This window comes from Dermacentor variabilis, chromosome 4 (genome assembly GCF_050947875.1).
Source record: "Dermacentor variabilis isolate Ectoservices chromosome 4, ASM5094787v1, whole genome shotgun sequence".
In the NCBI taxonomy this organism is placed as follows: Eukaryota; Metazoa; Arthropoda; class Arachnida; order Ixodida; family Ixodidae; genus Dermacentor; species Dermacentor variabilis.
The window spans coordinates 228,507,211-228,526,613 of NC_134571.1; the positions used below are offsets into that span (position 1 = coordinate 228,507,211).

The window sequence follows — 19,403 nt, forward strand, 5'->3', positions numbered from 1 at the left end:
GCCACTTCAATGTAGACACCCGTGGGCTTATCTTCGTAAACAGTGATAACGCTGATGGCGTCTGACGTATCCTGTTCAGAAACTACTTCGCGGACGCGAGCCGGGCGTCGTCCTCGTGCGCTGCGGCCGCTACGGCAGACTTGCATGAAGTGGCCACGGCGGCCGCATGCGAAGCAGGTCTTACCGCGAGCGGGGCACACAGACGGCTCGCAACCTGCTGTGCCGCAATTACCGCAGACACCTGAAATTCCGCTGCACGGAACAACGGCAGTGGCCGTGTCTGAAGTTGGCGGGAGAGCATGACGAACGCGGGCTTGACTAAAGACGCGCGTGCCATTGTCGCTGAAACGCCGGTTATATTGTCTGGTCATTCCAAAAGCACCACGTTGGCGTGGCTGTTGTATGATGCGCTGAATGGTTGCAGACTCTAGCTGAGCTCGCTCACGAAGTAGCGCAATTTCGATGGCACGGTCGAAAGTCAGTGCGTCTCCTTCCAATAACAACCGTGAACGTAACTGCGGAGATGCAACGCCAGTAACGAACTGCTCGCACATGTTTTCGTTTGCTTGCTCGCCGAAATTGCAAGAGGCAGCCAGTTCTCGAAGCGCGAGGGCGAAGTAAGAAATGGACTCACCGTGTAGCTGACGGCGTTCGCGGAAGTGGTTGCGTTCTAGCCGAACGTTGCGCGTGTCGACGAAATGTCGGGCCGGCGTCTAGCGGGCCACGTCGTATGCGTCTGGGGAACTCGTCGCTGTGGCGTCTTGCTCGGAGAGCGCGGCGTCCGCTCGATCAGCGGCTGAAGCAGCTTCGTTCGGCGCCGTTGGCGATGGGAGTGCATCGAAAATGCGTTGTCCTTCCGGCCCTAAGCAGTGCAGCAAAAGAGCTCGGCGGCGGGGCGCAGGCAGGTCCGCAGCTCCCGACGCGAGAAGAAAATTCTCGAAGAGGCGTATCGAGCGGGGCCATGGAATGGCTGGAGTGCCCGGGGTGGCGAGGAATAGCGGCGGCGGCGAAAGTGCAACGGATCTCATCCTCGTCGCCAAATTGTAGTGTTGGCCAGCAGTGCGATTCGCAGAAGAACGACAAAGATGTTAACCCATATCACACCAGACGCAAGACCCCTTTATTCATGCGAGCACTGATACATATATACGGGCAACAGTGGTGCCACCTCTCTATGGGCTTTGTTAGTTACGCAACTAAGGGCACCTAGTGTCGCCCTACGACACTACAAGTGCCAATGATCAATGCACAGGCTAGCTCTTCTTGCTCGATCTATTGACACTGGTAGTTAACTTGCATGACGTTTTATACTTAGCTGATAGCAGTGTTCAATTATAACTCTAATCGTTGTTAAACTCTCATTCTTATCGAAACTTGATAACATCCCCTATGTGAATCACACCGCAATCAACAAGACCTGTTTAACCTGTTTGGATTTGGGACTTGGAGACGGCACGCTGGCAGACATGCAGCTGATTCACACGCAGGTTTTCGCAAGTCTTGGAATGACCTTCTGGCTCGGTGTGGTTGTCGGCAGCACAGAGTTTCATCATGGTCGAAACCAAACTTCGGCAGTACTTTCATCTTCGGCGGGTGTCACATCCCACGACTTGTTAAGCCGCATCGACAATTCAAGGCCAATTATCTTCAGTGCAACACTCGGCGCGTGGTGAAATTCGAGCGATTGCCATTGACGAATCGCCGCTGGAAATCCACGCCCACGTGACGAGAGTGGACACTATATATAAGAGAAGGCATCAATGTTGCCGGATTTGAGACCCTCGTTATGTTATAAACGAGGAGAGGGGGTTAACCAACGGTCCCGATTTCGAAGTAACGAAACCACATTTTTAGAGCCAGCTTTAGATGGTCAGGTAGGTACTTTTCTAACCCTTCAAATTGGCAATGCCGCTGTCATGGCCGATATTCAAATGTAACCTGTAGAATACATCATCGATATAGTAGCATTCTGCCTTACCTAAATTTTTAATATGTCTTTGGCGACAGGAATTTTCCCTCGAAATATGCAGATAGCAACAGTAACAGTTGTATATAAAAAGGGTAGTAGAAATGATATGTCGAACTACCGTCCTATACCGGTTCTACATGTGTTTTCCAAAGATTTGCAGAAAGTTATTCTGAAACGCGCAGTCTATTTTACTGACCACTTCAACTTAAGTTCTGCACAGTATGGTTTTCGCAGAAACAAGTGTGCAGAGCTCCCACCCAAGAGGAGCTTATTCTAGAAAATCTCGAATGCAGGTGCATGGCACTTGGGCTCTTTTTAGACTCCTCAAAAGCCTTCGAGCTCAATAATCATTATATTCTGCTTCAAAAACTAGATAACTATGGCATTAGAGGCATCGCGCACAAATTAATGGTCTGATTGCTACACGGTACGCAATTTTTGCTCTTTGGAAAACATTCTTCAATAAAATCCAATAAAACTGGTGTCCCGCAGGGAAGCATCCTGCGACCGTTTCTGTTCATATATTATAATGAGGTTATTATGTCTGTATTGATGAAACGGCCCATTATATAATGCATGCTGAGAACACGAGTTTATTATTTGCAAGCAAATCATCGGCCGATTTACGTAGTCGAGTAAATAGCGCACTGTCTGAAATTATTGCATGGTATCAAATGAACTCCCTCAAACTAAACATTAACAAAACGAAGGCTGCTTTATTTTGCCTCCACCACACGCGTGTCCTGCTGCCAACCATTTGGTTTGCTAACTCTGAAATTGAAGTGGTAAAAGCTTCAAGTCACGGGGTGTGTATTTTCCGCAAAATATGCCATGGGATCATCACGTGAACTACATTATTATTAAACTACCTAGGACAACCAGCATTATGCGCCGCCATTGCTACTATTTTCCTACCTCTGTTAATAAGTAACGAAAATATCACACGAACGTTAGAACTATAACAATTTGAAACCAGCAAAGCAGTGCATGCCGCTGACGTGAAAAATGTAATAGCCATGAAATTAACAAGTTGAAGACAAATATTTTATTGAAACTTGGTAGTTCAAGAACTTCGTTTACATTTTTGTACATATGCAACCGCCAGGGAAAAATAATGTCGCTGTCCTTTTCTTCCAATGTATTGCGCAGGAGCAGCTGTCACCGGTCGTGTATTGTAATGTGACCGACGTTATAGTTGCAACACATAGCGCATATAAGAAGCAGGAGTTCTGCAAGATATACGAGGGCAAGTGAAATGAATGTGAGCATATGCGAATATATGACAAACGGGGTACTTTATTTAAAAGCAGTCATCGTGAGCATTTAGACATTTGTCCCGCTGACTAACGAGTCGGGTGATTCTCGTCTGATAAAACTCCTTGGGTAGCTGCTTCAAAATGTCTGTAACTGACTATTTCAAGTCATCGTCCGACACGAATCTGGTTCTCTTGAGCTGTTTCTTCAGTTGTGCCAAAATGATGAAGTCGCAGGGCAAGAGGTCCGGGCTGTATGGCGGATATTGCAGCGTTTCCCACTTTGACTTTGCCAGTTTTGTCTTAACCACATTAGCGACGTGGGGACGGGCATTGTCGTGGAGCAAGATGACCCCATTCGTCAATTTTCCACGTCGTTTCTTCTTGATTAGGACACGCAGCCGATCCCGCGTTTCACAATATAGGAAACGATCGATAGTCTCTCCACGTTTAGCAAAATTCGATCAGTAATGGCCCCTGACGATTGAAGAAGGTCAACACTTTTCTGGCGGTAATGCCGGCCTTTGCTTTCTTTCGGGGTGGAGAATTCGAATTTTTCGACAGTAAGCCGTGTCGTCGTATTTCGGGCTCGTAGTAGTGGCGCCATGATTAGTCCCCAGTCACAATTGCAGACAAGAAGTCGTCACCCTCATTGTAATACTGGATGAGAAGAGTCAAGGCAGCGCCGAACGTCTCCGTCTTCTCGCAGTGGTTTAAAACCTTGGGCATCCATTCAGCACACAAGAGTGGATAACAAAGATATTCATAAATATGGTGCGAACTCAACCGGGAATTACGTTCACACGCTCTGCCAGTTCATCGATGCTTATCCTCCGTTCTTTTCTTATCAGCGCATCAACCTTTGCAATTGTGTTTGGGGTGACTGCATGGGTGCTTTGGCCCGGTCTTGGATCGTCTTTTCAACTTTCATGTCCTTCTTTGAACAGTTTGCTCCAATGCTTCACAGTAGCCAATGAAATGCAATGTTGAACGTATACGGCAGCCATACGGCCGCTAATTTCTTTTTGGGAAACGCCTTTAGCTGTCGAAAACCTCACCACGCCACGCTCTTCAACTTTTGCAGAGTCCATAATGTCACGAAACCATGTTCAACCCAGTATATGAGAGCATTAAAACATTTATCCTCACACCTGCATGTCACTTTTGTATATGAGAGATGCCTGTGGGCTACGCGCATGCCTCGCAGATAATGAAGCGAACCATCATTGCATGCGGTAGGTTTGATCACTTTCATTTAACTCATCTTCGTAAGTAAGATCTTGATGAGGGCTAGTTGGTTCATACTTAGAACTGAGGTGAAACAGCGCGAAAAAGACGAGGACACAAGCAAACAAATACCACAGCGCTCGTCTGTGGTATTTGTTTCCTTTTGTCCTCGTCTTTTTCGCGCTGCTTCACCTCAGTTCATCTTCGTACATTAGAAATGCGAAAATACAATGGAATATACAACTTCTTATTTATTTGTTTATTTATTTATTTATTCATACTGCAGGCCAACATACTAACTTGATAAAACTAACTTGATACAACTTGATAAAAGGCAAACAAGCGTTACTGGAAACAACGTTCACTGCACGTACACAAAGAACCTCGTAAAAAATATTTAAATATACCTGTAATTATCCAACAGGTCTACTTATTTAAGAAAAAGTCACTGGATATAACGCGTCAAACAAGGCAAATAAACATGTTGCACAATCACAGAGTCACAGATTATGGAATCCTAAGGCTTGCCCCCTCCCTCCACTCCCCCTGATGTACCGCACGCGAAGCAAGATGGTGCGCTTCCTCTACGCTTTTCGGCCTTGCTCACGTAACACTGAGCCACCATCGTCGGCTCACCCATGCCACCACCACCCCCTAAGCTTTCACTCGCACATACACCATGCGGCGTGCGGTCACAATGTCATCGCATAGCACTTTATACGGAACATGAGGGCAACGAAGACGGCAGGAATGTGTATGGAGTGTCTATATAATTGCTATCTCAATATAATAAGTGTATCCTACAACTAAAGCGTCCCGTGGGCCATTAATTTCTGCAAAAGCAGACGAAGTAACAAAATCCAAGTTTCACCATGCGGCAATTCCATGCGCCGCAACAATGTCTTTTTTTCTTTTGTGGTGCGGGGGCATCGAAATACAAAAAAAAGAACGCAAAGGAAAGCATGTTGGCCACAATCGAACGCCTACTTTGGGTACCTATAACGTGGCTACCGAAGGACTATCGAAGAAAACGTGAGACGCTTGGTCCGCACAGAAGCATATGCATACTGCTCGGCATCCTACACCGGCGAGACAAGACTTTCCGGAGAGGTCGCGCTCAAGCGAACGCGTTGCCATCCGTGGAATCCCCACATTGATGCCGGTAAGCGACCATTGTTTTCTTTTCTCGTCTGCTAGCCAGAAAGCGTCCAAAACTCCGCCAGGTGAAAATCCACTCGGCCAGAGAAAAACGTGCGCGTACCGAAGGGGCGCCGAGCGGTGATAGTGGCAACTCGAGAAAAACGCATGCACTTTGGCTGGCTCTTGCAGTCCGCGTGTAGTGAGAAGAAGAAAATTGAACATGGTCAATGTGTCCTCGCGAAAAAAGCCCCACTAGAAAAATAAATAAGAACGTAGTTACCTTTACTGGCTTTAGTGTCTTGACATGGATGCTTTCGCGCAGGTAAAAACATACTTAATGAAAAAAGAGAGCGCTACGAAGACAAGGACGAAAGAACAACGTCTACGACAGACAAGGCGCTACTTCCAACTAAATGTTTTTTGAAGAAACAGAACTTTAAATAGATGCAACCAAGGACGGCCCATCGTGACATCACGACCTCCCTATCTCTTCAGAAAAGCTATCTCCTTTTCGGTAAGCGTCACTGAAGGGCAACTAATGCACGTGCCCTCGGCCTTTGCAATGTAAAAAGCTTCCAATATCTCCCGTTCTAGTCTATCTGTAGACCATGCCAGAAACCTGGTGTCACGAAGATACGGACGGCAATTGTGACGTTTACAGTGTTCTGCCAGATGGCCCCCCGCATTGTTATTTACGGCCCAATTGTGCTCACGCGCCCTTTCATTAAAACACCGTCCGGTTTGACCGATATAAACCTGTTGGCAACTTAGGGGTATCTCGTATACGACATTACTTTTGCAAGCAGTGTACTGCGCTGCATGTTTCTTAGAGCATGGTTCGCGTTTTGCTTTTGTCATCATAGGGCATATCTTGGCCAGCTTACATGGTGCACTGAACAGAAGATTGATACTGTGCATTTGTGCCACCTTCTTGAGGTTGTGGGATACCCTGTGCCAATAAGGAATCACATGTAATATCTTCCTATCAAATGGCTTTTTTGTGTTAGTGCCTTCTCTTGCCTGTTTGATCTTTTGAAGAAGCTTGTCGCAAACGCTAGAGATCAATAGTGAAGGGAAACCGGCTAGACGTAGCCTTGAAACTTGGTTATTGAAACTGATTTCTATTTTGTGGCTGCAAGATTTGTTTAGCGCTTCTTTTAGACAAGTCATTGCAACTCCTCGTTTTACTAGCTTGGACTGCGCAGTGTCGTATGAGATTAGCTGCTTGTTCAACCTCGGCTGGTATTCGAAACAGACATGCGTGTTCATCAAAGTGAGATTGAGGTCCAGAAAGCGAATGCTGTTATCACAAGGCCTTTCGCACGTGAAGTTTAGAGCCTCCGATGCATTTCTAAATGTGTTAATTATCGATTCTACAGTGTCATCTAGCCTAGACCCTGGAACTTCGTTAAGAACCACGAGGTAGTCATCGACATACCTCATTATAGAAGGAGCACATGACTGATTCAGACTGATGTTTACACACTTGTCAAAGGCGCTGAGAAAGATGTCTGAAAGAATGGGAGCGAGCGACGATCCAATGCAAATGCCCTTGCGTTGTACATAGTGTTGGTTTTTGAAACTAACGACAGTGGAATGAAGATAAAAGCTTAACAGTTCTAAAAACTGGCCGCTATTCACTACGGTTGCGCAATTGAACCTAACTTCACCAAAATCTTCGATTTTGTTCCTAATGGCACTGAGCACTCCGTCATGAGGAATCGCATAATACAGGTCTTCAACGTCCAGTGAAAAGGCGTACACACTGCTCCAAGTTCCTTGTTCTAAAGTCAGCACGACTTCTCTAGAGCTCCGCACAAGGAAAGGGTCATCTAGGGGTAACTGGCATAAATGGCGCTTCAGGTAGTGCCCTACTTGCATCTGCCACGTGTTCTTCTCAGAAACAATAGCCCTAAAGGGGCAGTCAGGTTTGTGGGTCTTGCCGGAGAAAAATACTTCCAAGACGCCTACCTCAGCCCGGTTCGTCGCCTTCCGAAGAGCTTCCAGGTTGAAGTTATTAAGTAGCTTAACCGCTTTGGCTTTTTGCTTTTTGTGGTTGAAATCCACGGCCTTGAAATTCTTCTCAATCGCGCTGATGGCCCTCTCTCCGTAGGCGCCCTTGGAAAGGATGACGAAGCCATCCTCCTTGTCCGCCTGTACAGCGACGAGGTCATTTTGCCGTAGGAAGCCCGTTAACTTCTTGAAGGGTGGGTTAGGGGTGGTTTTCGAACGCACGGTCCGAAGAAGGGTATCCACTGCATCACTGGTGGCTCGATCCCGCTCTGCCTCGCCAGCGCAGTTTCCTATTCGCCGGGCCGTAGCGAGCAGCTGGTGCTTCTTGGACGGTGGCTCAAAGCTGTATTTCGTTCCTTTTTGAAGTAGACTCCTAACGTCGTCTGGGAGCACAACATCACCGAGTAGTGTCACTTTAGTTGGCTGAATGTTTCGTCGACTTCGCTTAGTAAGGCCTATTCTTGACCTTTGCCAAAGGAATTCAGTCACTTGTTTGGCAATCTTTTTGGACTGGGCGAATTCCCGGCCGCCTACAACCTGATCCTTGCTTTCGTTGCACAGGACCCAAAGCCAGTCGTTGTACCTGCGTACCTGCCGCCCTTTCTCAGACTTCATTATCCTGTACATCCTTTTGACGTGTCCCCAAGAAGGTTCCAGGCCACCCAGGAAGACTTGAACTTCGGGAGCAACAATTCCCTGTTTGAGGTAGTGTGTCACTATCCGAGACTGACAGGAGTTGATTGCGATGAGGTTGATGCACGTGGCGATGGGACATGGTTGAACTTGTGAAGACAGGAAAGAGCCCAATGTAGAAGAAATGTAGAAGAAGGTTTCTGGCATGGTCTAGAGATAGACTAGAACGGGAGATATTGGAAGCTTTTTACATTGCAAAGGCCGAGGGCACGTGCATTAGTTGCCCTTCAGTGACGCTTACCGAAAAGGAGATAGCTTTTCTGAAGAGATAGGGAGGTCGTGATGTCACGATGGGCCGTCCTTGGTTGCATCTATTTAAAGTTCTGCTTCTTCAAAAAACATTTAGTTTGAAGTAGCGCCTTGTCTGTCGTACACGTTGTTCTTTCGTCCTTGTCTTCGTAGCGCTCTCTTTTTTCATTAAGTATGCTCAACCAACTCGCCCACATCAAGCTTCTGCTGCTTCAGGTAAAAACATGTTGATATTCTTTTCTGCTACATGACGGCACAAATGAGCCACCACAATCCTTCGTGTCATCGCATCTCTATGCGTGCTCTGCCAATTTGTGTGATAGTGTGTTGATTTGGTAGAGTAGTTTGCTGGGCCAGTTGGTGCATGGTGAACGGTCAATGGTTTCCAACAAGTACGGGCACGAGCAGAAGTAGAAGCGGACAGGACACAACTGAAGTTTATTGTGAAAACATTCCACAAATCTTTGCCACGCATGCGTATACACCCAAGAACAATAACAAGGTTGGTAGGCAATTATCAACAAAAGTTATACACGTACACAAAATCCAAGTCGCACGCCTTCCCGTGGATGAACATGACAAATTTAGAAATTGAAGTTCTTTATCATTGATATGAACCGAAGGTTTACTCACACATGTATGCGCGCCCAACTTTTCCTGTGGAACGCTTCGCTAATTTCTCTTTCCAGTTTACTGCGCTCTCTCCCCACTATCGATACACTGTCATAAAGTGGTCGGCATTCGTGCATTTTGCAATGCAATGGTAAGTTCCCTCCTGTACCTGTAGGTAGCAAATAGCGACGCTCACGCATGCGGTCATTAATGCAACGACCTGTCTGGCCGATATAGGACAGTCCGCATGAGAGAGGTATGCGATACACAACCGAAGATGCATAGTTTTTGGGAAAAAAAGTGGTGTGCTTTTTTCCACTGCCACTAGTAGCATCTTTCTTCTCTCCTGTGATGCTTTTGCACAACGTAACCAGTTTGCTCGCCTCCGAAAACACTAGTGTGAAGCCATTCCTAATGGGTTCCTAGTGGTTTGTCTCGTTGTATGGTCCGATGTACGACTTTAGAAAAGTCAATGCACCTTTGGCGTCAAATGTTCATAAGAATATTAAACCCACAATGTTCCGGAATTGAAAATCTAAGGCACGACTTTGGAAATGTCACTGCACCTTTCGCATCAAAAGTTTATGCGAACTTTATACCCAGAACGGGGGGGGGTGGGGGGGAGGGGTTCCGGAATTCAAATCCCGCGCTTCGTAGATTCCGCGGCTTCCGCGGCTTCCGCGAGATGCTCCGACAATCCCGCTCACCATCAAAGCACCCTTGAAATTTCGTACCCCGATGGGGCTCCTTTGTCATGTGACTCCCGGTGCATGGGCGTTGCCGCAAAATCCGGCCCGGCTTTGCGATGTTCGCGCTTAAATGCCTTTTCGATCGTGAAACAGACATCCTAAACAAAATCCAGAACAATTTCCGGCGCCGCGGGTGGTTTTGGTCTGCTGACAGCGTGAGAGCACGAAAAGCTTTTTGGGAAGGACCTGCAGCCTCATAACCCGCCCAAGCCTTGGCTACGCCCCTGAAACCAATCGTTTTCTTTACGAATTTATGACCGAAATCGAAAACTGAACTCCAACAGTTAATAGATGTTAACTATTTAGTACGGCTTTTAACAGGGAAGATACACGACACAGAACGAGAAGGCGCGAACTGCATACTCGTTTAATGTGAAGCGTTGCCCACACGGGCTGCAGTCAACTGATGAATGCACGGTGGCTACTCAAGGCCTCGGTCTTCTCAAGGCGCACTTGTTCATGTTCATTCAAGTTCACCATGTGTGCCGTTAACTTGTATTACTTCTGACTGTGAATACCTTTATTGCGATAGCATTTATACAGATGCTCTAGGTACATTTGCGCCGTCGAGCTGTCCCACTATTGACGGCGCTCGTGCGCAGACGCGGAGCGCGTTTCACTGCAATAACAATCAGTGCGCTTCACTCAATCAGCTTGCGGAACCAGGCTGCAGCATTGCACGCACGTTCTAGCTTATCTGCTGGGCATCTTAAAAACACCTTCACTGAGCACTAACACGTTACTTGTCACAAAAAGCACCAGCTTAGTAAGTGCAGGTAGCAAAATGTTAGTACTTGGCGCTACCTGCTGAAAGCTACAAAAAAGTGCGAAATTAGTAGTAAGTACCACCTCAGTAGAGCAATTACCAAAGCAACTGAATTATAATTGACATCGATACAGTTGGACCCGTTCGATTTATAAGTGCAGCTCCCATTGTAATATTAGGTAGATGGTAGTGTAAAAAGCGCAAGAGGTAATATAATCCATGTATAAAAAGGGAACCGCATCCTATTGCTGCCTATTAAGCATCAGTCATTGGCACAAGGTAATGTTACCATGAATATTACGGCGCAATGACTCTGGGTAGGAATGTACTGCATAACTGCATCAAGAAACGATAAGCAAGAAGAAACATAGAGAACAACAACGAAGATGCTTTGTTTTCTTTATTGGTTCTGCTTACACGTTCTATATTAGTGCCTTTAAGTATACTTAATACTTCGCAGCAACATGTTTTGCGAGCAATTGATTCTTGGGCTACAGCAATCACAATACATCTTCGTTTTATCTATGTCTATCTACGTTTAAAACGGAACTTCATAAGCGGCATAACAACCTGTGTGGCATTGCTAATCAGTGGTAAAATAAATGCATTGGTAATACAGAACATAGCAAATATTGGCATATACCACATGTACGCACAATCTATGGTTTCCAAAAGCTGGTTGACTGTCTACCGGCTAGTATTAATAAATACCGACTAACTGGAGACTCGTTACGCCTCCTTCCTAAAACCGACATTGATACTTTAGGCACTAATACATAAGGTTATCAGAGTTATATTTAATTATTGTATATTTTGTATAGTGATGACTCATTCAGTGGCTTACAGATTCTAAGGGGTGGGCCGCGCAATTAGGGCGAAAGAAGTGGACGAGACGAGGGCCGACTAACAACTGGTTTGTTTTATCCAAACGTGTGATTAAATACACAGAGAATGGGATGAACTGACGCGTACATGTGGTGAAGAGCTGTCAGCCTATCTTGCCATTCAAAAACTTCGTTTCTTTATCATGGAGGGTGATAGAAGTCTGGCTGACGCATGCGCCTTATTTGACATATACGAAGTAAGCTTCTACATTCTCGTGGTTCATTTGATTTCCATGTTGCCCACCCCTAGGAATATGTTCAGTTACCAACTCGCCAAGCTTGCTCTGTTAATTCAGTTTATTGAGTTGCATTGCGTCTCTAACATTTATTCCTCTTCCCTCATCGCCTGGTTGTTTCACCAAATTATGTACAAAACTGTACTGTTGGTGCTGCGTAAAAGCGAAGGTGGGGCCAGTAAACGTGCTGATTATGTAGCTTTCTTGCCGCCTTCGTCGTCACAATTCATGCAGCCTCTATACATTAGTGTGTGAAATGAAACCAATAGAAATAACAAGAGTATTTACAGCCTTCGTTTGAGGGATACCAAGTTGAACCGGTGGACACGCTATGTACGTATTCGGTTAAATGATCAAAGATTTAGTTCTATAGTGTGCATATATATGAGTGCCACAGCATCGCACGAAGCTGTTATTGAACACTTCTACAGATTGACTAAAGTTTGCCTAAGGTTGACACAATCACAGGATAAAAAACCATGGTCACACACTAAGTTGTAGTGGCTTCGTAGTTGCTTAGTAAAAACTGCTAAGAAGACTTTCTGGCTAGTAAAAGCAGCAGTGATGAGGTTTAGTAACCTCTGGCTATTAAAGAACTAATAAGAAAGTAGTAAAATACGTAGCTATTTTGTAAAGTCACGCATTTACTAGCTATTTGGTAACTTTGTTTTTTTAAGAGTACGTGTATGCATGCAAAAATATATGCAGTGAAACGGACGGTAAAGCTAATATTTCACTGGGCGCTGCCTAACACCAACCGTTTCCCGTCGTGCAACGTCACTGGCAACGCTCCCAACGGCGCCGACCTCAGAAAGGCCTAGTACCTGCAGGGCACCGTTCTTCGTATCCAGCAGCCTTGCGTGCCCCGTCATAAGCTCCGCATGACGGAAGAAGACGCAATGCCTGTCAGGCAGAACGCCGTCTTCCAGCTCTTCTCCTTTTGTGAATTTCTTAGACATTGCCAGTGAATTGCCATTTCCTGCTTAGTTGTGACGGAGATGAAGTATCACGCGTGTCCGACGGACTTGGCAGTGCTCGCGGCGGCTGCCTCCAAGGAACGCAACGTTACCGAGAGCGACACTGACAGAGACGATACTTACATGTTTACCTGAGAATCTTTATTAGGCGACCACGTTTCAACGCCTAACAAATGTAATCGCACAGCGCAGGACGCGCCTGCATGTATCGGAAGTGTCTGGAATGTTATCGATGGTTCCATCCGCTGTCTGTGACCGAACCTTGCGTAATCTGATTGCATGTGTGCTCGACGCGAATAATTTCGAACTTTGTGGAAGGCACGCGGGTCACAGCGATTACTCTGGAACATTCGACGACTGAAGTATAGAAGCCGACGTGATTGACCCGCTGATCAGATTTTGACGGCCGCCTACTGTGTTCGCCACTGTCACCGTTCTTTAAGTGTAGCCTGTTTTCGTGGGTACAGGTTCGCCCAATAAATGTCAGTTTCGTCTTTCACAGTATTGCTACTGTGTTCGTTATACGTCACTACCACGTGCCATCTGTTGGAGGTGCTTTTTGTTCATGTACCGGACGCCCCCGACTAGCCCTGATCCAACACCGGACCACCAAGGGAATACCAACGTAGTCCCGGACCATCGAGCAAGCTGCCCGGTACAACAGCTGCCCCGGGAGCACGGACTTCTGCCTCAGTAGACCAAGAAGATGGTGGCCTAAACAACCCGAATGGCAGCCGCAGCGTCCCCCATCTTTCTGCAACAGCCCAGGGAGCCACCGACTTTCCAAGGATGAAGTTTGAAGACCCAGAAACCTATCTGGAGACCTATGAACGAATCCCGACTTTCAGCAACTGAGACTCCGACGACAAGTTGCGGCATATATATATCGCCTTAGAAGACGCTGGCGGAACATGGTTTGAGAACCGGGAGTCGACCCTGAAAACATGGGACCAGTTCTGTAGCAGCTGCCTGCGGACATTTACCAGAAGATGAAGAAGTAGTTTAATGACTGGAAATAATCAATCAATCAATCTTTATTTAGCATTCATTCATTTACAAAAAATGAACACTAGGACAAGAACTAAAAGCTGCTTTTTTGCAGCTTGACAAGGTTCTTGCCCCTATCTATGACAACGGGGACAGAATAATGTTTGTACACTTTAGTGTGTGCAATGCACAAATGTATAAGTGAAAAACTTGTGAGGCTAAATGTACAATCAGTGATACAAGATGATACAGTACAAATGACATATATGAATATACACTATATAACAGAAATATATATTTATTTTCAACTGCTGTAAAATTCATCATAGAACGTTTTCTTGACATGCAGAAACATAGATAGCAAATGAAGATGTGCGTAAATTTCTTGCAGGTTACATCCTATATGCGAAAATGCCATCAAAATGAAAAACTACCTAATTTAAAGGAGCCAAGTAGTGACTTCCCCTAGCCAAAGTAACGTTAAAAAAATAATTACTCAGTTTGAATTAGGAAGTCTCGTAATGTTTTCCTAGTAGTGTCAGTTATCTCTATACCGTTTTCATGAAGTTTATTTAATAAGGATGGGACGCGACTGGATAGCCGATTTGATCCATAATTAGTACGGGAAAGTGGTAGCTGCCATCTCTTTCTTTCCCTAATGTTATACGATATATCTATTGGTTCTATTAGGTTGCACAACCGCAAGAACGCTTCGTTATTATACTTAAAGTAGCTCTGGTATTTTAGGGCAAGGTTAACGTTATATAAACTTACTAGACAAATGATATTATACTTTGAAAATAATTCAGATGTATGTGCGTCGAATGGCGCGTTTGCAATATGACGAACAGCCTTTTTTTGGAGTAGTAATAATTTATTGATATTTTCTTTTGACGTGGTACCCCACACAAGGTGGCAATACATTAAATGAGATGAGAATAGTGCGTTATAAAGGATCAGCTTAACTTTAGATGGTATCGTCTCACGGAGTCTACAAAGCACGCCGCAAGCTTTGGCTAAACGGGATGCAATAAGTTCCACATGTTCATTCCACGTTAGTTTTTGATTAAATATAACACCCAAAGTTTTAACGTTAGGAACAACTTCAATTATATCAGAGCCAACCTGCAACAGTATGTCTTCACTCAGATGTTTTTGTGGAGGTGCAAAAATAACAGCTTTTGTTTTTCTTGTATTTAATTTGAGAGCGTTAACCTTGCTCCATTCGGCCAAATGTTCTAGTGTGGTATTTGCCAACAACGAGAGATCGCTGATATTGCGAGACTGAAAGAATAGGCTGGTGTCGTCTGCATAAATGATGAAGTTAGCGTCATTAGAAATGTTGACAATGTCGTTAACATATATATTAAACAATACTGGCCCTAGTATACTTCCTTGGGGAACGCCCTGTGTAATTTCCTGGAGACGTGAATCTTCTGATGAAATCGAAACTAGTTGTTTTCTGTGATTAAGATAGGATTGTAATAGTTTGAGAGAAATGCCCCGAAACCCATAATGTTCTAGTTTAGTAAGCAAAGTCTGATGATTTAGCCTATCAAATGCTTTCGAGTAGTCTACGAAAATTCCTAGCGTTAGTTCTTTATGTTCAAAACCATTTAATATGAACTCTTTTTGGGTTAGCAGAGCCAATTCAGTTGACATTCCCACACGGAACCCAAATTGTTTATTTGATAGGATGGAATGTTTATCACAAAATGACTTTAGTCTTTTACAAATAACTTTTTCTAGTCCCTTGGATATGTTGCGTTTCGCCTGCGACACGTGGTTTTGCCGGCGCGACTGCGGCGGGGCGGCAGACATTTTGGCCCGATCGTCGTCGCCGCAACACTCATCGCCAGGTGTTTCCAGGCGCGACTGCGGCGATGCGACCGCCTAGGGATCATCCTCGCATTCCAGTCATTGTGCCCGAAACAGGCGATGCCAAAGCAGGGATCTCATTCCAGTTATTGGGCCCGAAACAGGCGATGCCAAAGCAGGGATCTCGTTCCAGTCATTGTGCCCGAAACAGGCGATGCCAAAGCAGGGATCTCATTCCAGTTATTGGGCCCGAAACAGGCGATGCCAAAGCAGGGATCTCGTTCCAGTCATTATGCCCGAAACAGGCGATGCCAAAGCAGGGACCACCCTCTCATTACAGTCATTGTGTCCGACCGGCAGCGCCACGACAGGGTGCTACGAGATCGTGCTCAACATGGTGCTACGGCAGCGCTACGACAGTGTGCGTCACCATTAGCCCATTGTACATTCACGTGCTCGTCTTTTGAGGGGTTCCTTCTTGCCCTCAACTGCGAGAGTATAAAAACAGCTGCCCCCGGACGCCAAAGGGAGGGCTCCGATTTCTTCTGTTGAGTGAAGTGCTCTCCCGTCTCTCTACTTCGGTCAAACCTGACCACCAACTCTTTGCGATGTTAAAATAAACAAGTTGTTTCGTTGTTACCAGTCGACTCATGCTTTGCCGGGACCTTCGGATGCTTCCAGTTGTACCCCAGGCCGCCAGGCCAACGCTACCCTTGGGGCTTGCGACCCAGGTACAACCACGGGCGTCAGCGCCGAGTTCCCAACAGATCGTACGAGCAGTCCGATCAAACAACTGGTGGCAGCGGTGGGATCGCCTCCGACGTCAGACAACTGTCTGCCAGCGGTGAGATCGCGACAACGGAGGCCAGCAGCGAAGAGATGCAGTTGACTGTATGCTGAGCAGCTCAACAACGATCCGGGAGCAGTGCAACGAGCCCTGTGTGACGACTGGTTGCCTGCAGCGGAACGACTGCGCGGAATTCCTGCCTGCGAGGTTTGGTGAGTGCGGGACTTTCTTCTTCTGAGCTTTGCCAGGCTTTTTGTTAGTGTCAGAAACAGAGCTGGTAATTGTGGTTGTCGTTGCTGCCGGGTTAGTTTGCGGCAAGACAATAGTAAGCAGTAGAGAAAGCAGCATTCAGAGCAGCCATGGATTTGAAGTCGTTGCGCAAACCGAAATTGTTGGAGCTTGCAAGAGAGTTGGGTCTGGATGTCTCAGACAAACTAAGAAAACCTGAACTGCTAAAGGCTATTCTTGAGTTAGAGGCTGAGGATGACGAGCTGTCGGAATGCCTTGAGACTATTGAGGAGAGGTCAAAAAGACAGGAGCGCGAACTTAAAGAGCAAAAAGAAAAAGAAGAGCGTGAACGTAAAGAACAGAAAGAAAAAGAAGAGCGTGAACGTAAAGAACAGAAAGAAAAAGAAGAGCGTGAACGTAAAGAACAGAAAGAGCGAGAGCAACAGGAGAAAAAAGAAGAGCGCGAACACGCTTTGGAAATGAAGCGTCTCGAGGTAGAGATGGAACGCGCTCGTAATGGAAGTCAGGCACACGGTGCAGGAGAACGCGTATTGTTCAAAATGACGGACCTGATGCGGCCGTTTAAGCTTGGAGAGGACATTGGTTTGTTCCTGGTTAACTTTGAGCGAACGTGCGAGAAGCAGGGGTTCTCTCGGGAAACGTGGCCACAGCGCTTGCTCACTTTGTTACCCGGCGAGGCGGCCGACGTAGTCGCTCGCTTGGATAGAGAGGAGGCAGAGGATTTCGACACAGTGAAATCGAGTCTTCTAAAAAAGTACCGGCTGTCTGCGGAGGCGTTCCGTCGGAAGTTTCGGGAAAATGAGAAAGGCAGAAGTGAGTCATATACAGAGTTTGCGTATAGGCTTATGTCGAACATGCAGGAGTGGCTCAAAGAAGAGAAAGCGTTTGGTGACCACGATAAAGTTCTGCAGTGTTTCGGGCTAGAACAGTTTTATAGTCGGTTACCGGAGAACGTGCGATACTGGGTCTTGGATAGGCCAGACGTGAGTACGGTGGCTAGAGCCGCTGAGCTAGCCGAGGAGTTTGTGACGCGTCGAGCTCGCGGAGCTAAGGACGGTCAAAAGGGTGAATTTGGCTCGAAGTTTGAGAGGCCAAAGTTCACACCCATGAGATTAAAGGGGGACACGCGTAGTGCGGATGCGAGCGAAAGCAGTCCGACCAAACGTAAAGAGACGGCGGCAGCCAAACGCAGAAAGCGGTTCGAGATGAGGCGAGCGCGCTTGTGTTATACGTGCCAGAAGCCGGGTCACTTTTCGGCGCAGTGTCCGGAAACAACACCAAAAGTTGTGTTTTTTTCAATAGGCAGCACGGACGAGAACATGAAGCTTCTCGAGCCTTACATGCGAGACCTCCTCGTGAACGGGAAAGAGTGCCGAGTGCTTCGCGATTCCGCAGCTACGATGGATGTAGTTCACCCATCTTACGTAGAACCCCATATGTTCACGGGCGAGTGCGCGTGGATCAAGCAAGCCGTGGAAGCTCATAGCGTGTGTCTGCCGGTAGCAAAAGTGCTTATTGAAGGACCTTTCGGAGCGCTTGAGACAGAGGCGGCAGTGTCATCTATGCTGCCACCCCAGTACCCGTACCTATTTTCAAACAGGTCCGATCACCTCCTGCGCGAGAAGGGGCTTTTGTTTGGTGAAGCTAGTGTTCAGGCCTTAACCAGATCGAAGGTTCGGGAGCTCGCTGCAAAGGCGGTAGTTGCGGGGCCGACGTTATCAAACAACGAAAAAGGGTCAGAGGCGCAGCAAGCTGATATTCAGAGCACGCCCGAACTGAATAAACTTGAGTCTGTAACGTTAAAGGCACCAGATACCGGAGAGGAAAATCCCGATGCGGGAAAGTTAGAAGAGCTATCTACTGATTTGCTCATCGCGCCTACGTCAGACGGACTTGATAGGTTGCTAAAAGTCAGCCGGTCGGCTTTGATAGCCGAGCAAAAAAAGGATGGCAGCCTGGAAAACGTGCGCTGCAATGTCAAAGAAGGTATCGCCAGGAAAACTGCGCGTTTTGTGGAAAGGGGTGGAGTCCTGTACCGGAAGTATCTAGACCGCCGAGGAGTGGAGTTCGATCAGCTGGTCGTGCCTCAATGCTATCGTCAGGATCTGTTGCGCTTGTCACATGGGGGTTCGTGGTCCGGACACCTAGGAGTTAAGAAAACTAAGGACCGTCTCTTGCAAGAGTACTATTGGCCAGGGTGTTTTCGGGACGCAGACCATTTCGTGAGGACATGTGACACTTGTCAGCGGGTGGGCAAACCAGGGGACAAATCGAGGGCGCCGTTGAAATTGGTACCTATCATTACGGAGCCTTTTAGACGGCTCGTTATTGATACAGTGGGACCTCTGCCGGTAACAGCCACGGGGTACAGACACATTTTGACTGTGATCTGCCCAGCGACAAAGTTCCCTGAAGCAGTGCCGCTTAAAGAACTCAGCTCAGTTGAGATAGTCAATGCACTACTGTCCATATTTGCGCGAGTTGGTTTTCCTGCGGAAATCCAATCAGATCAGGGCACAGTGTTTACTAGCGCTTTGACGACAACTTTTCTCGAAAGGTGTGGGGTAAAGCTGTTACACAGCTCAGTGTACCACCCACAGTCGAATTCCGTTGAGAAGCTCCACTCCGTCATGAAGCGCGTGTTGAGAGCGTTGTGTTTTGAACATCGAACTGACTGGGAGCTGTGTCTGCCTGGGGTGATGTTTGCTTTACGGACCGCGCCGCATGCAGCTACGGGGTTTTCGCCAGCTGAACTGGTGTACGGTCGCTCGCTTCGATCTCCGCTTCGCATGCT

At 46.7% G+C, this 19,403-nt stretch overlaps 1 protein-coding gene across 4 annotated transcripts in view; it reads right to left on the reverse strand.

Moving 5' to 3' along the window:
- LOC142580154 (very long chain fatty acid elongase 7-like) overlaps window positions 1–19,403 on the reverse strand; it is a 238,171-nt gene that overhangs the window by 172,872 nt on the left and 45,896 nt on the right. Inside the window, exon 1 of one of the 4 annotated variants that reach the window (XM_075691013.1) lies at window positions 635–877. The exons of the other annotated variants lie outside the window; for them this stretch is intronic. The gene's annotated coding sequence lies outside the window, so the exon portion shown is untranslated. Of the gene's footprint in view, window positions 1–634; window positions 878–19,403 lie in introns of those variants that run through there. 4 annotated transcript variants of the gene reach the window in all.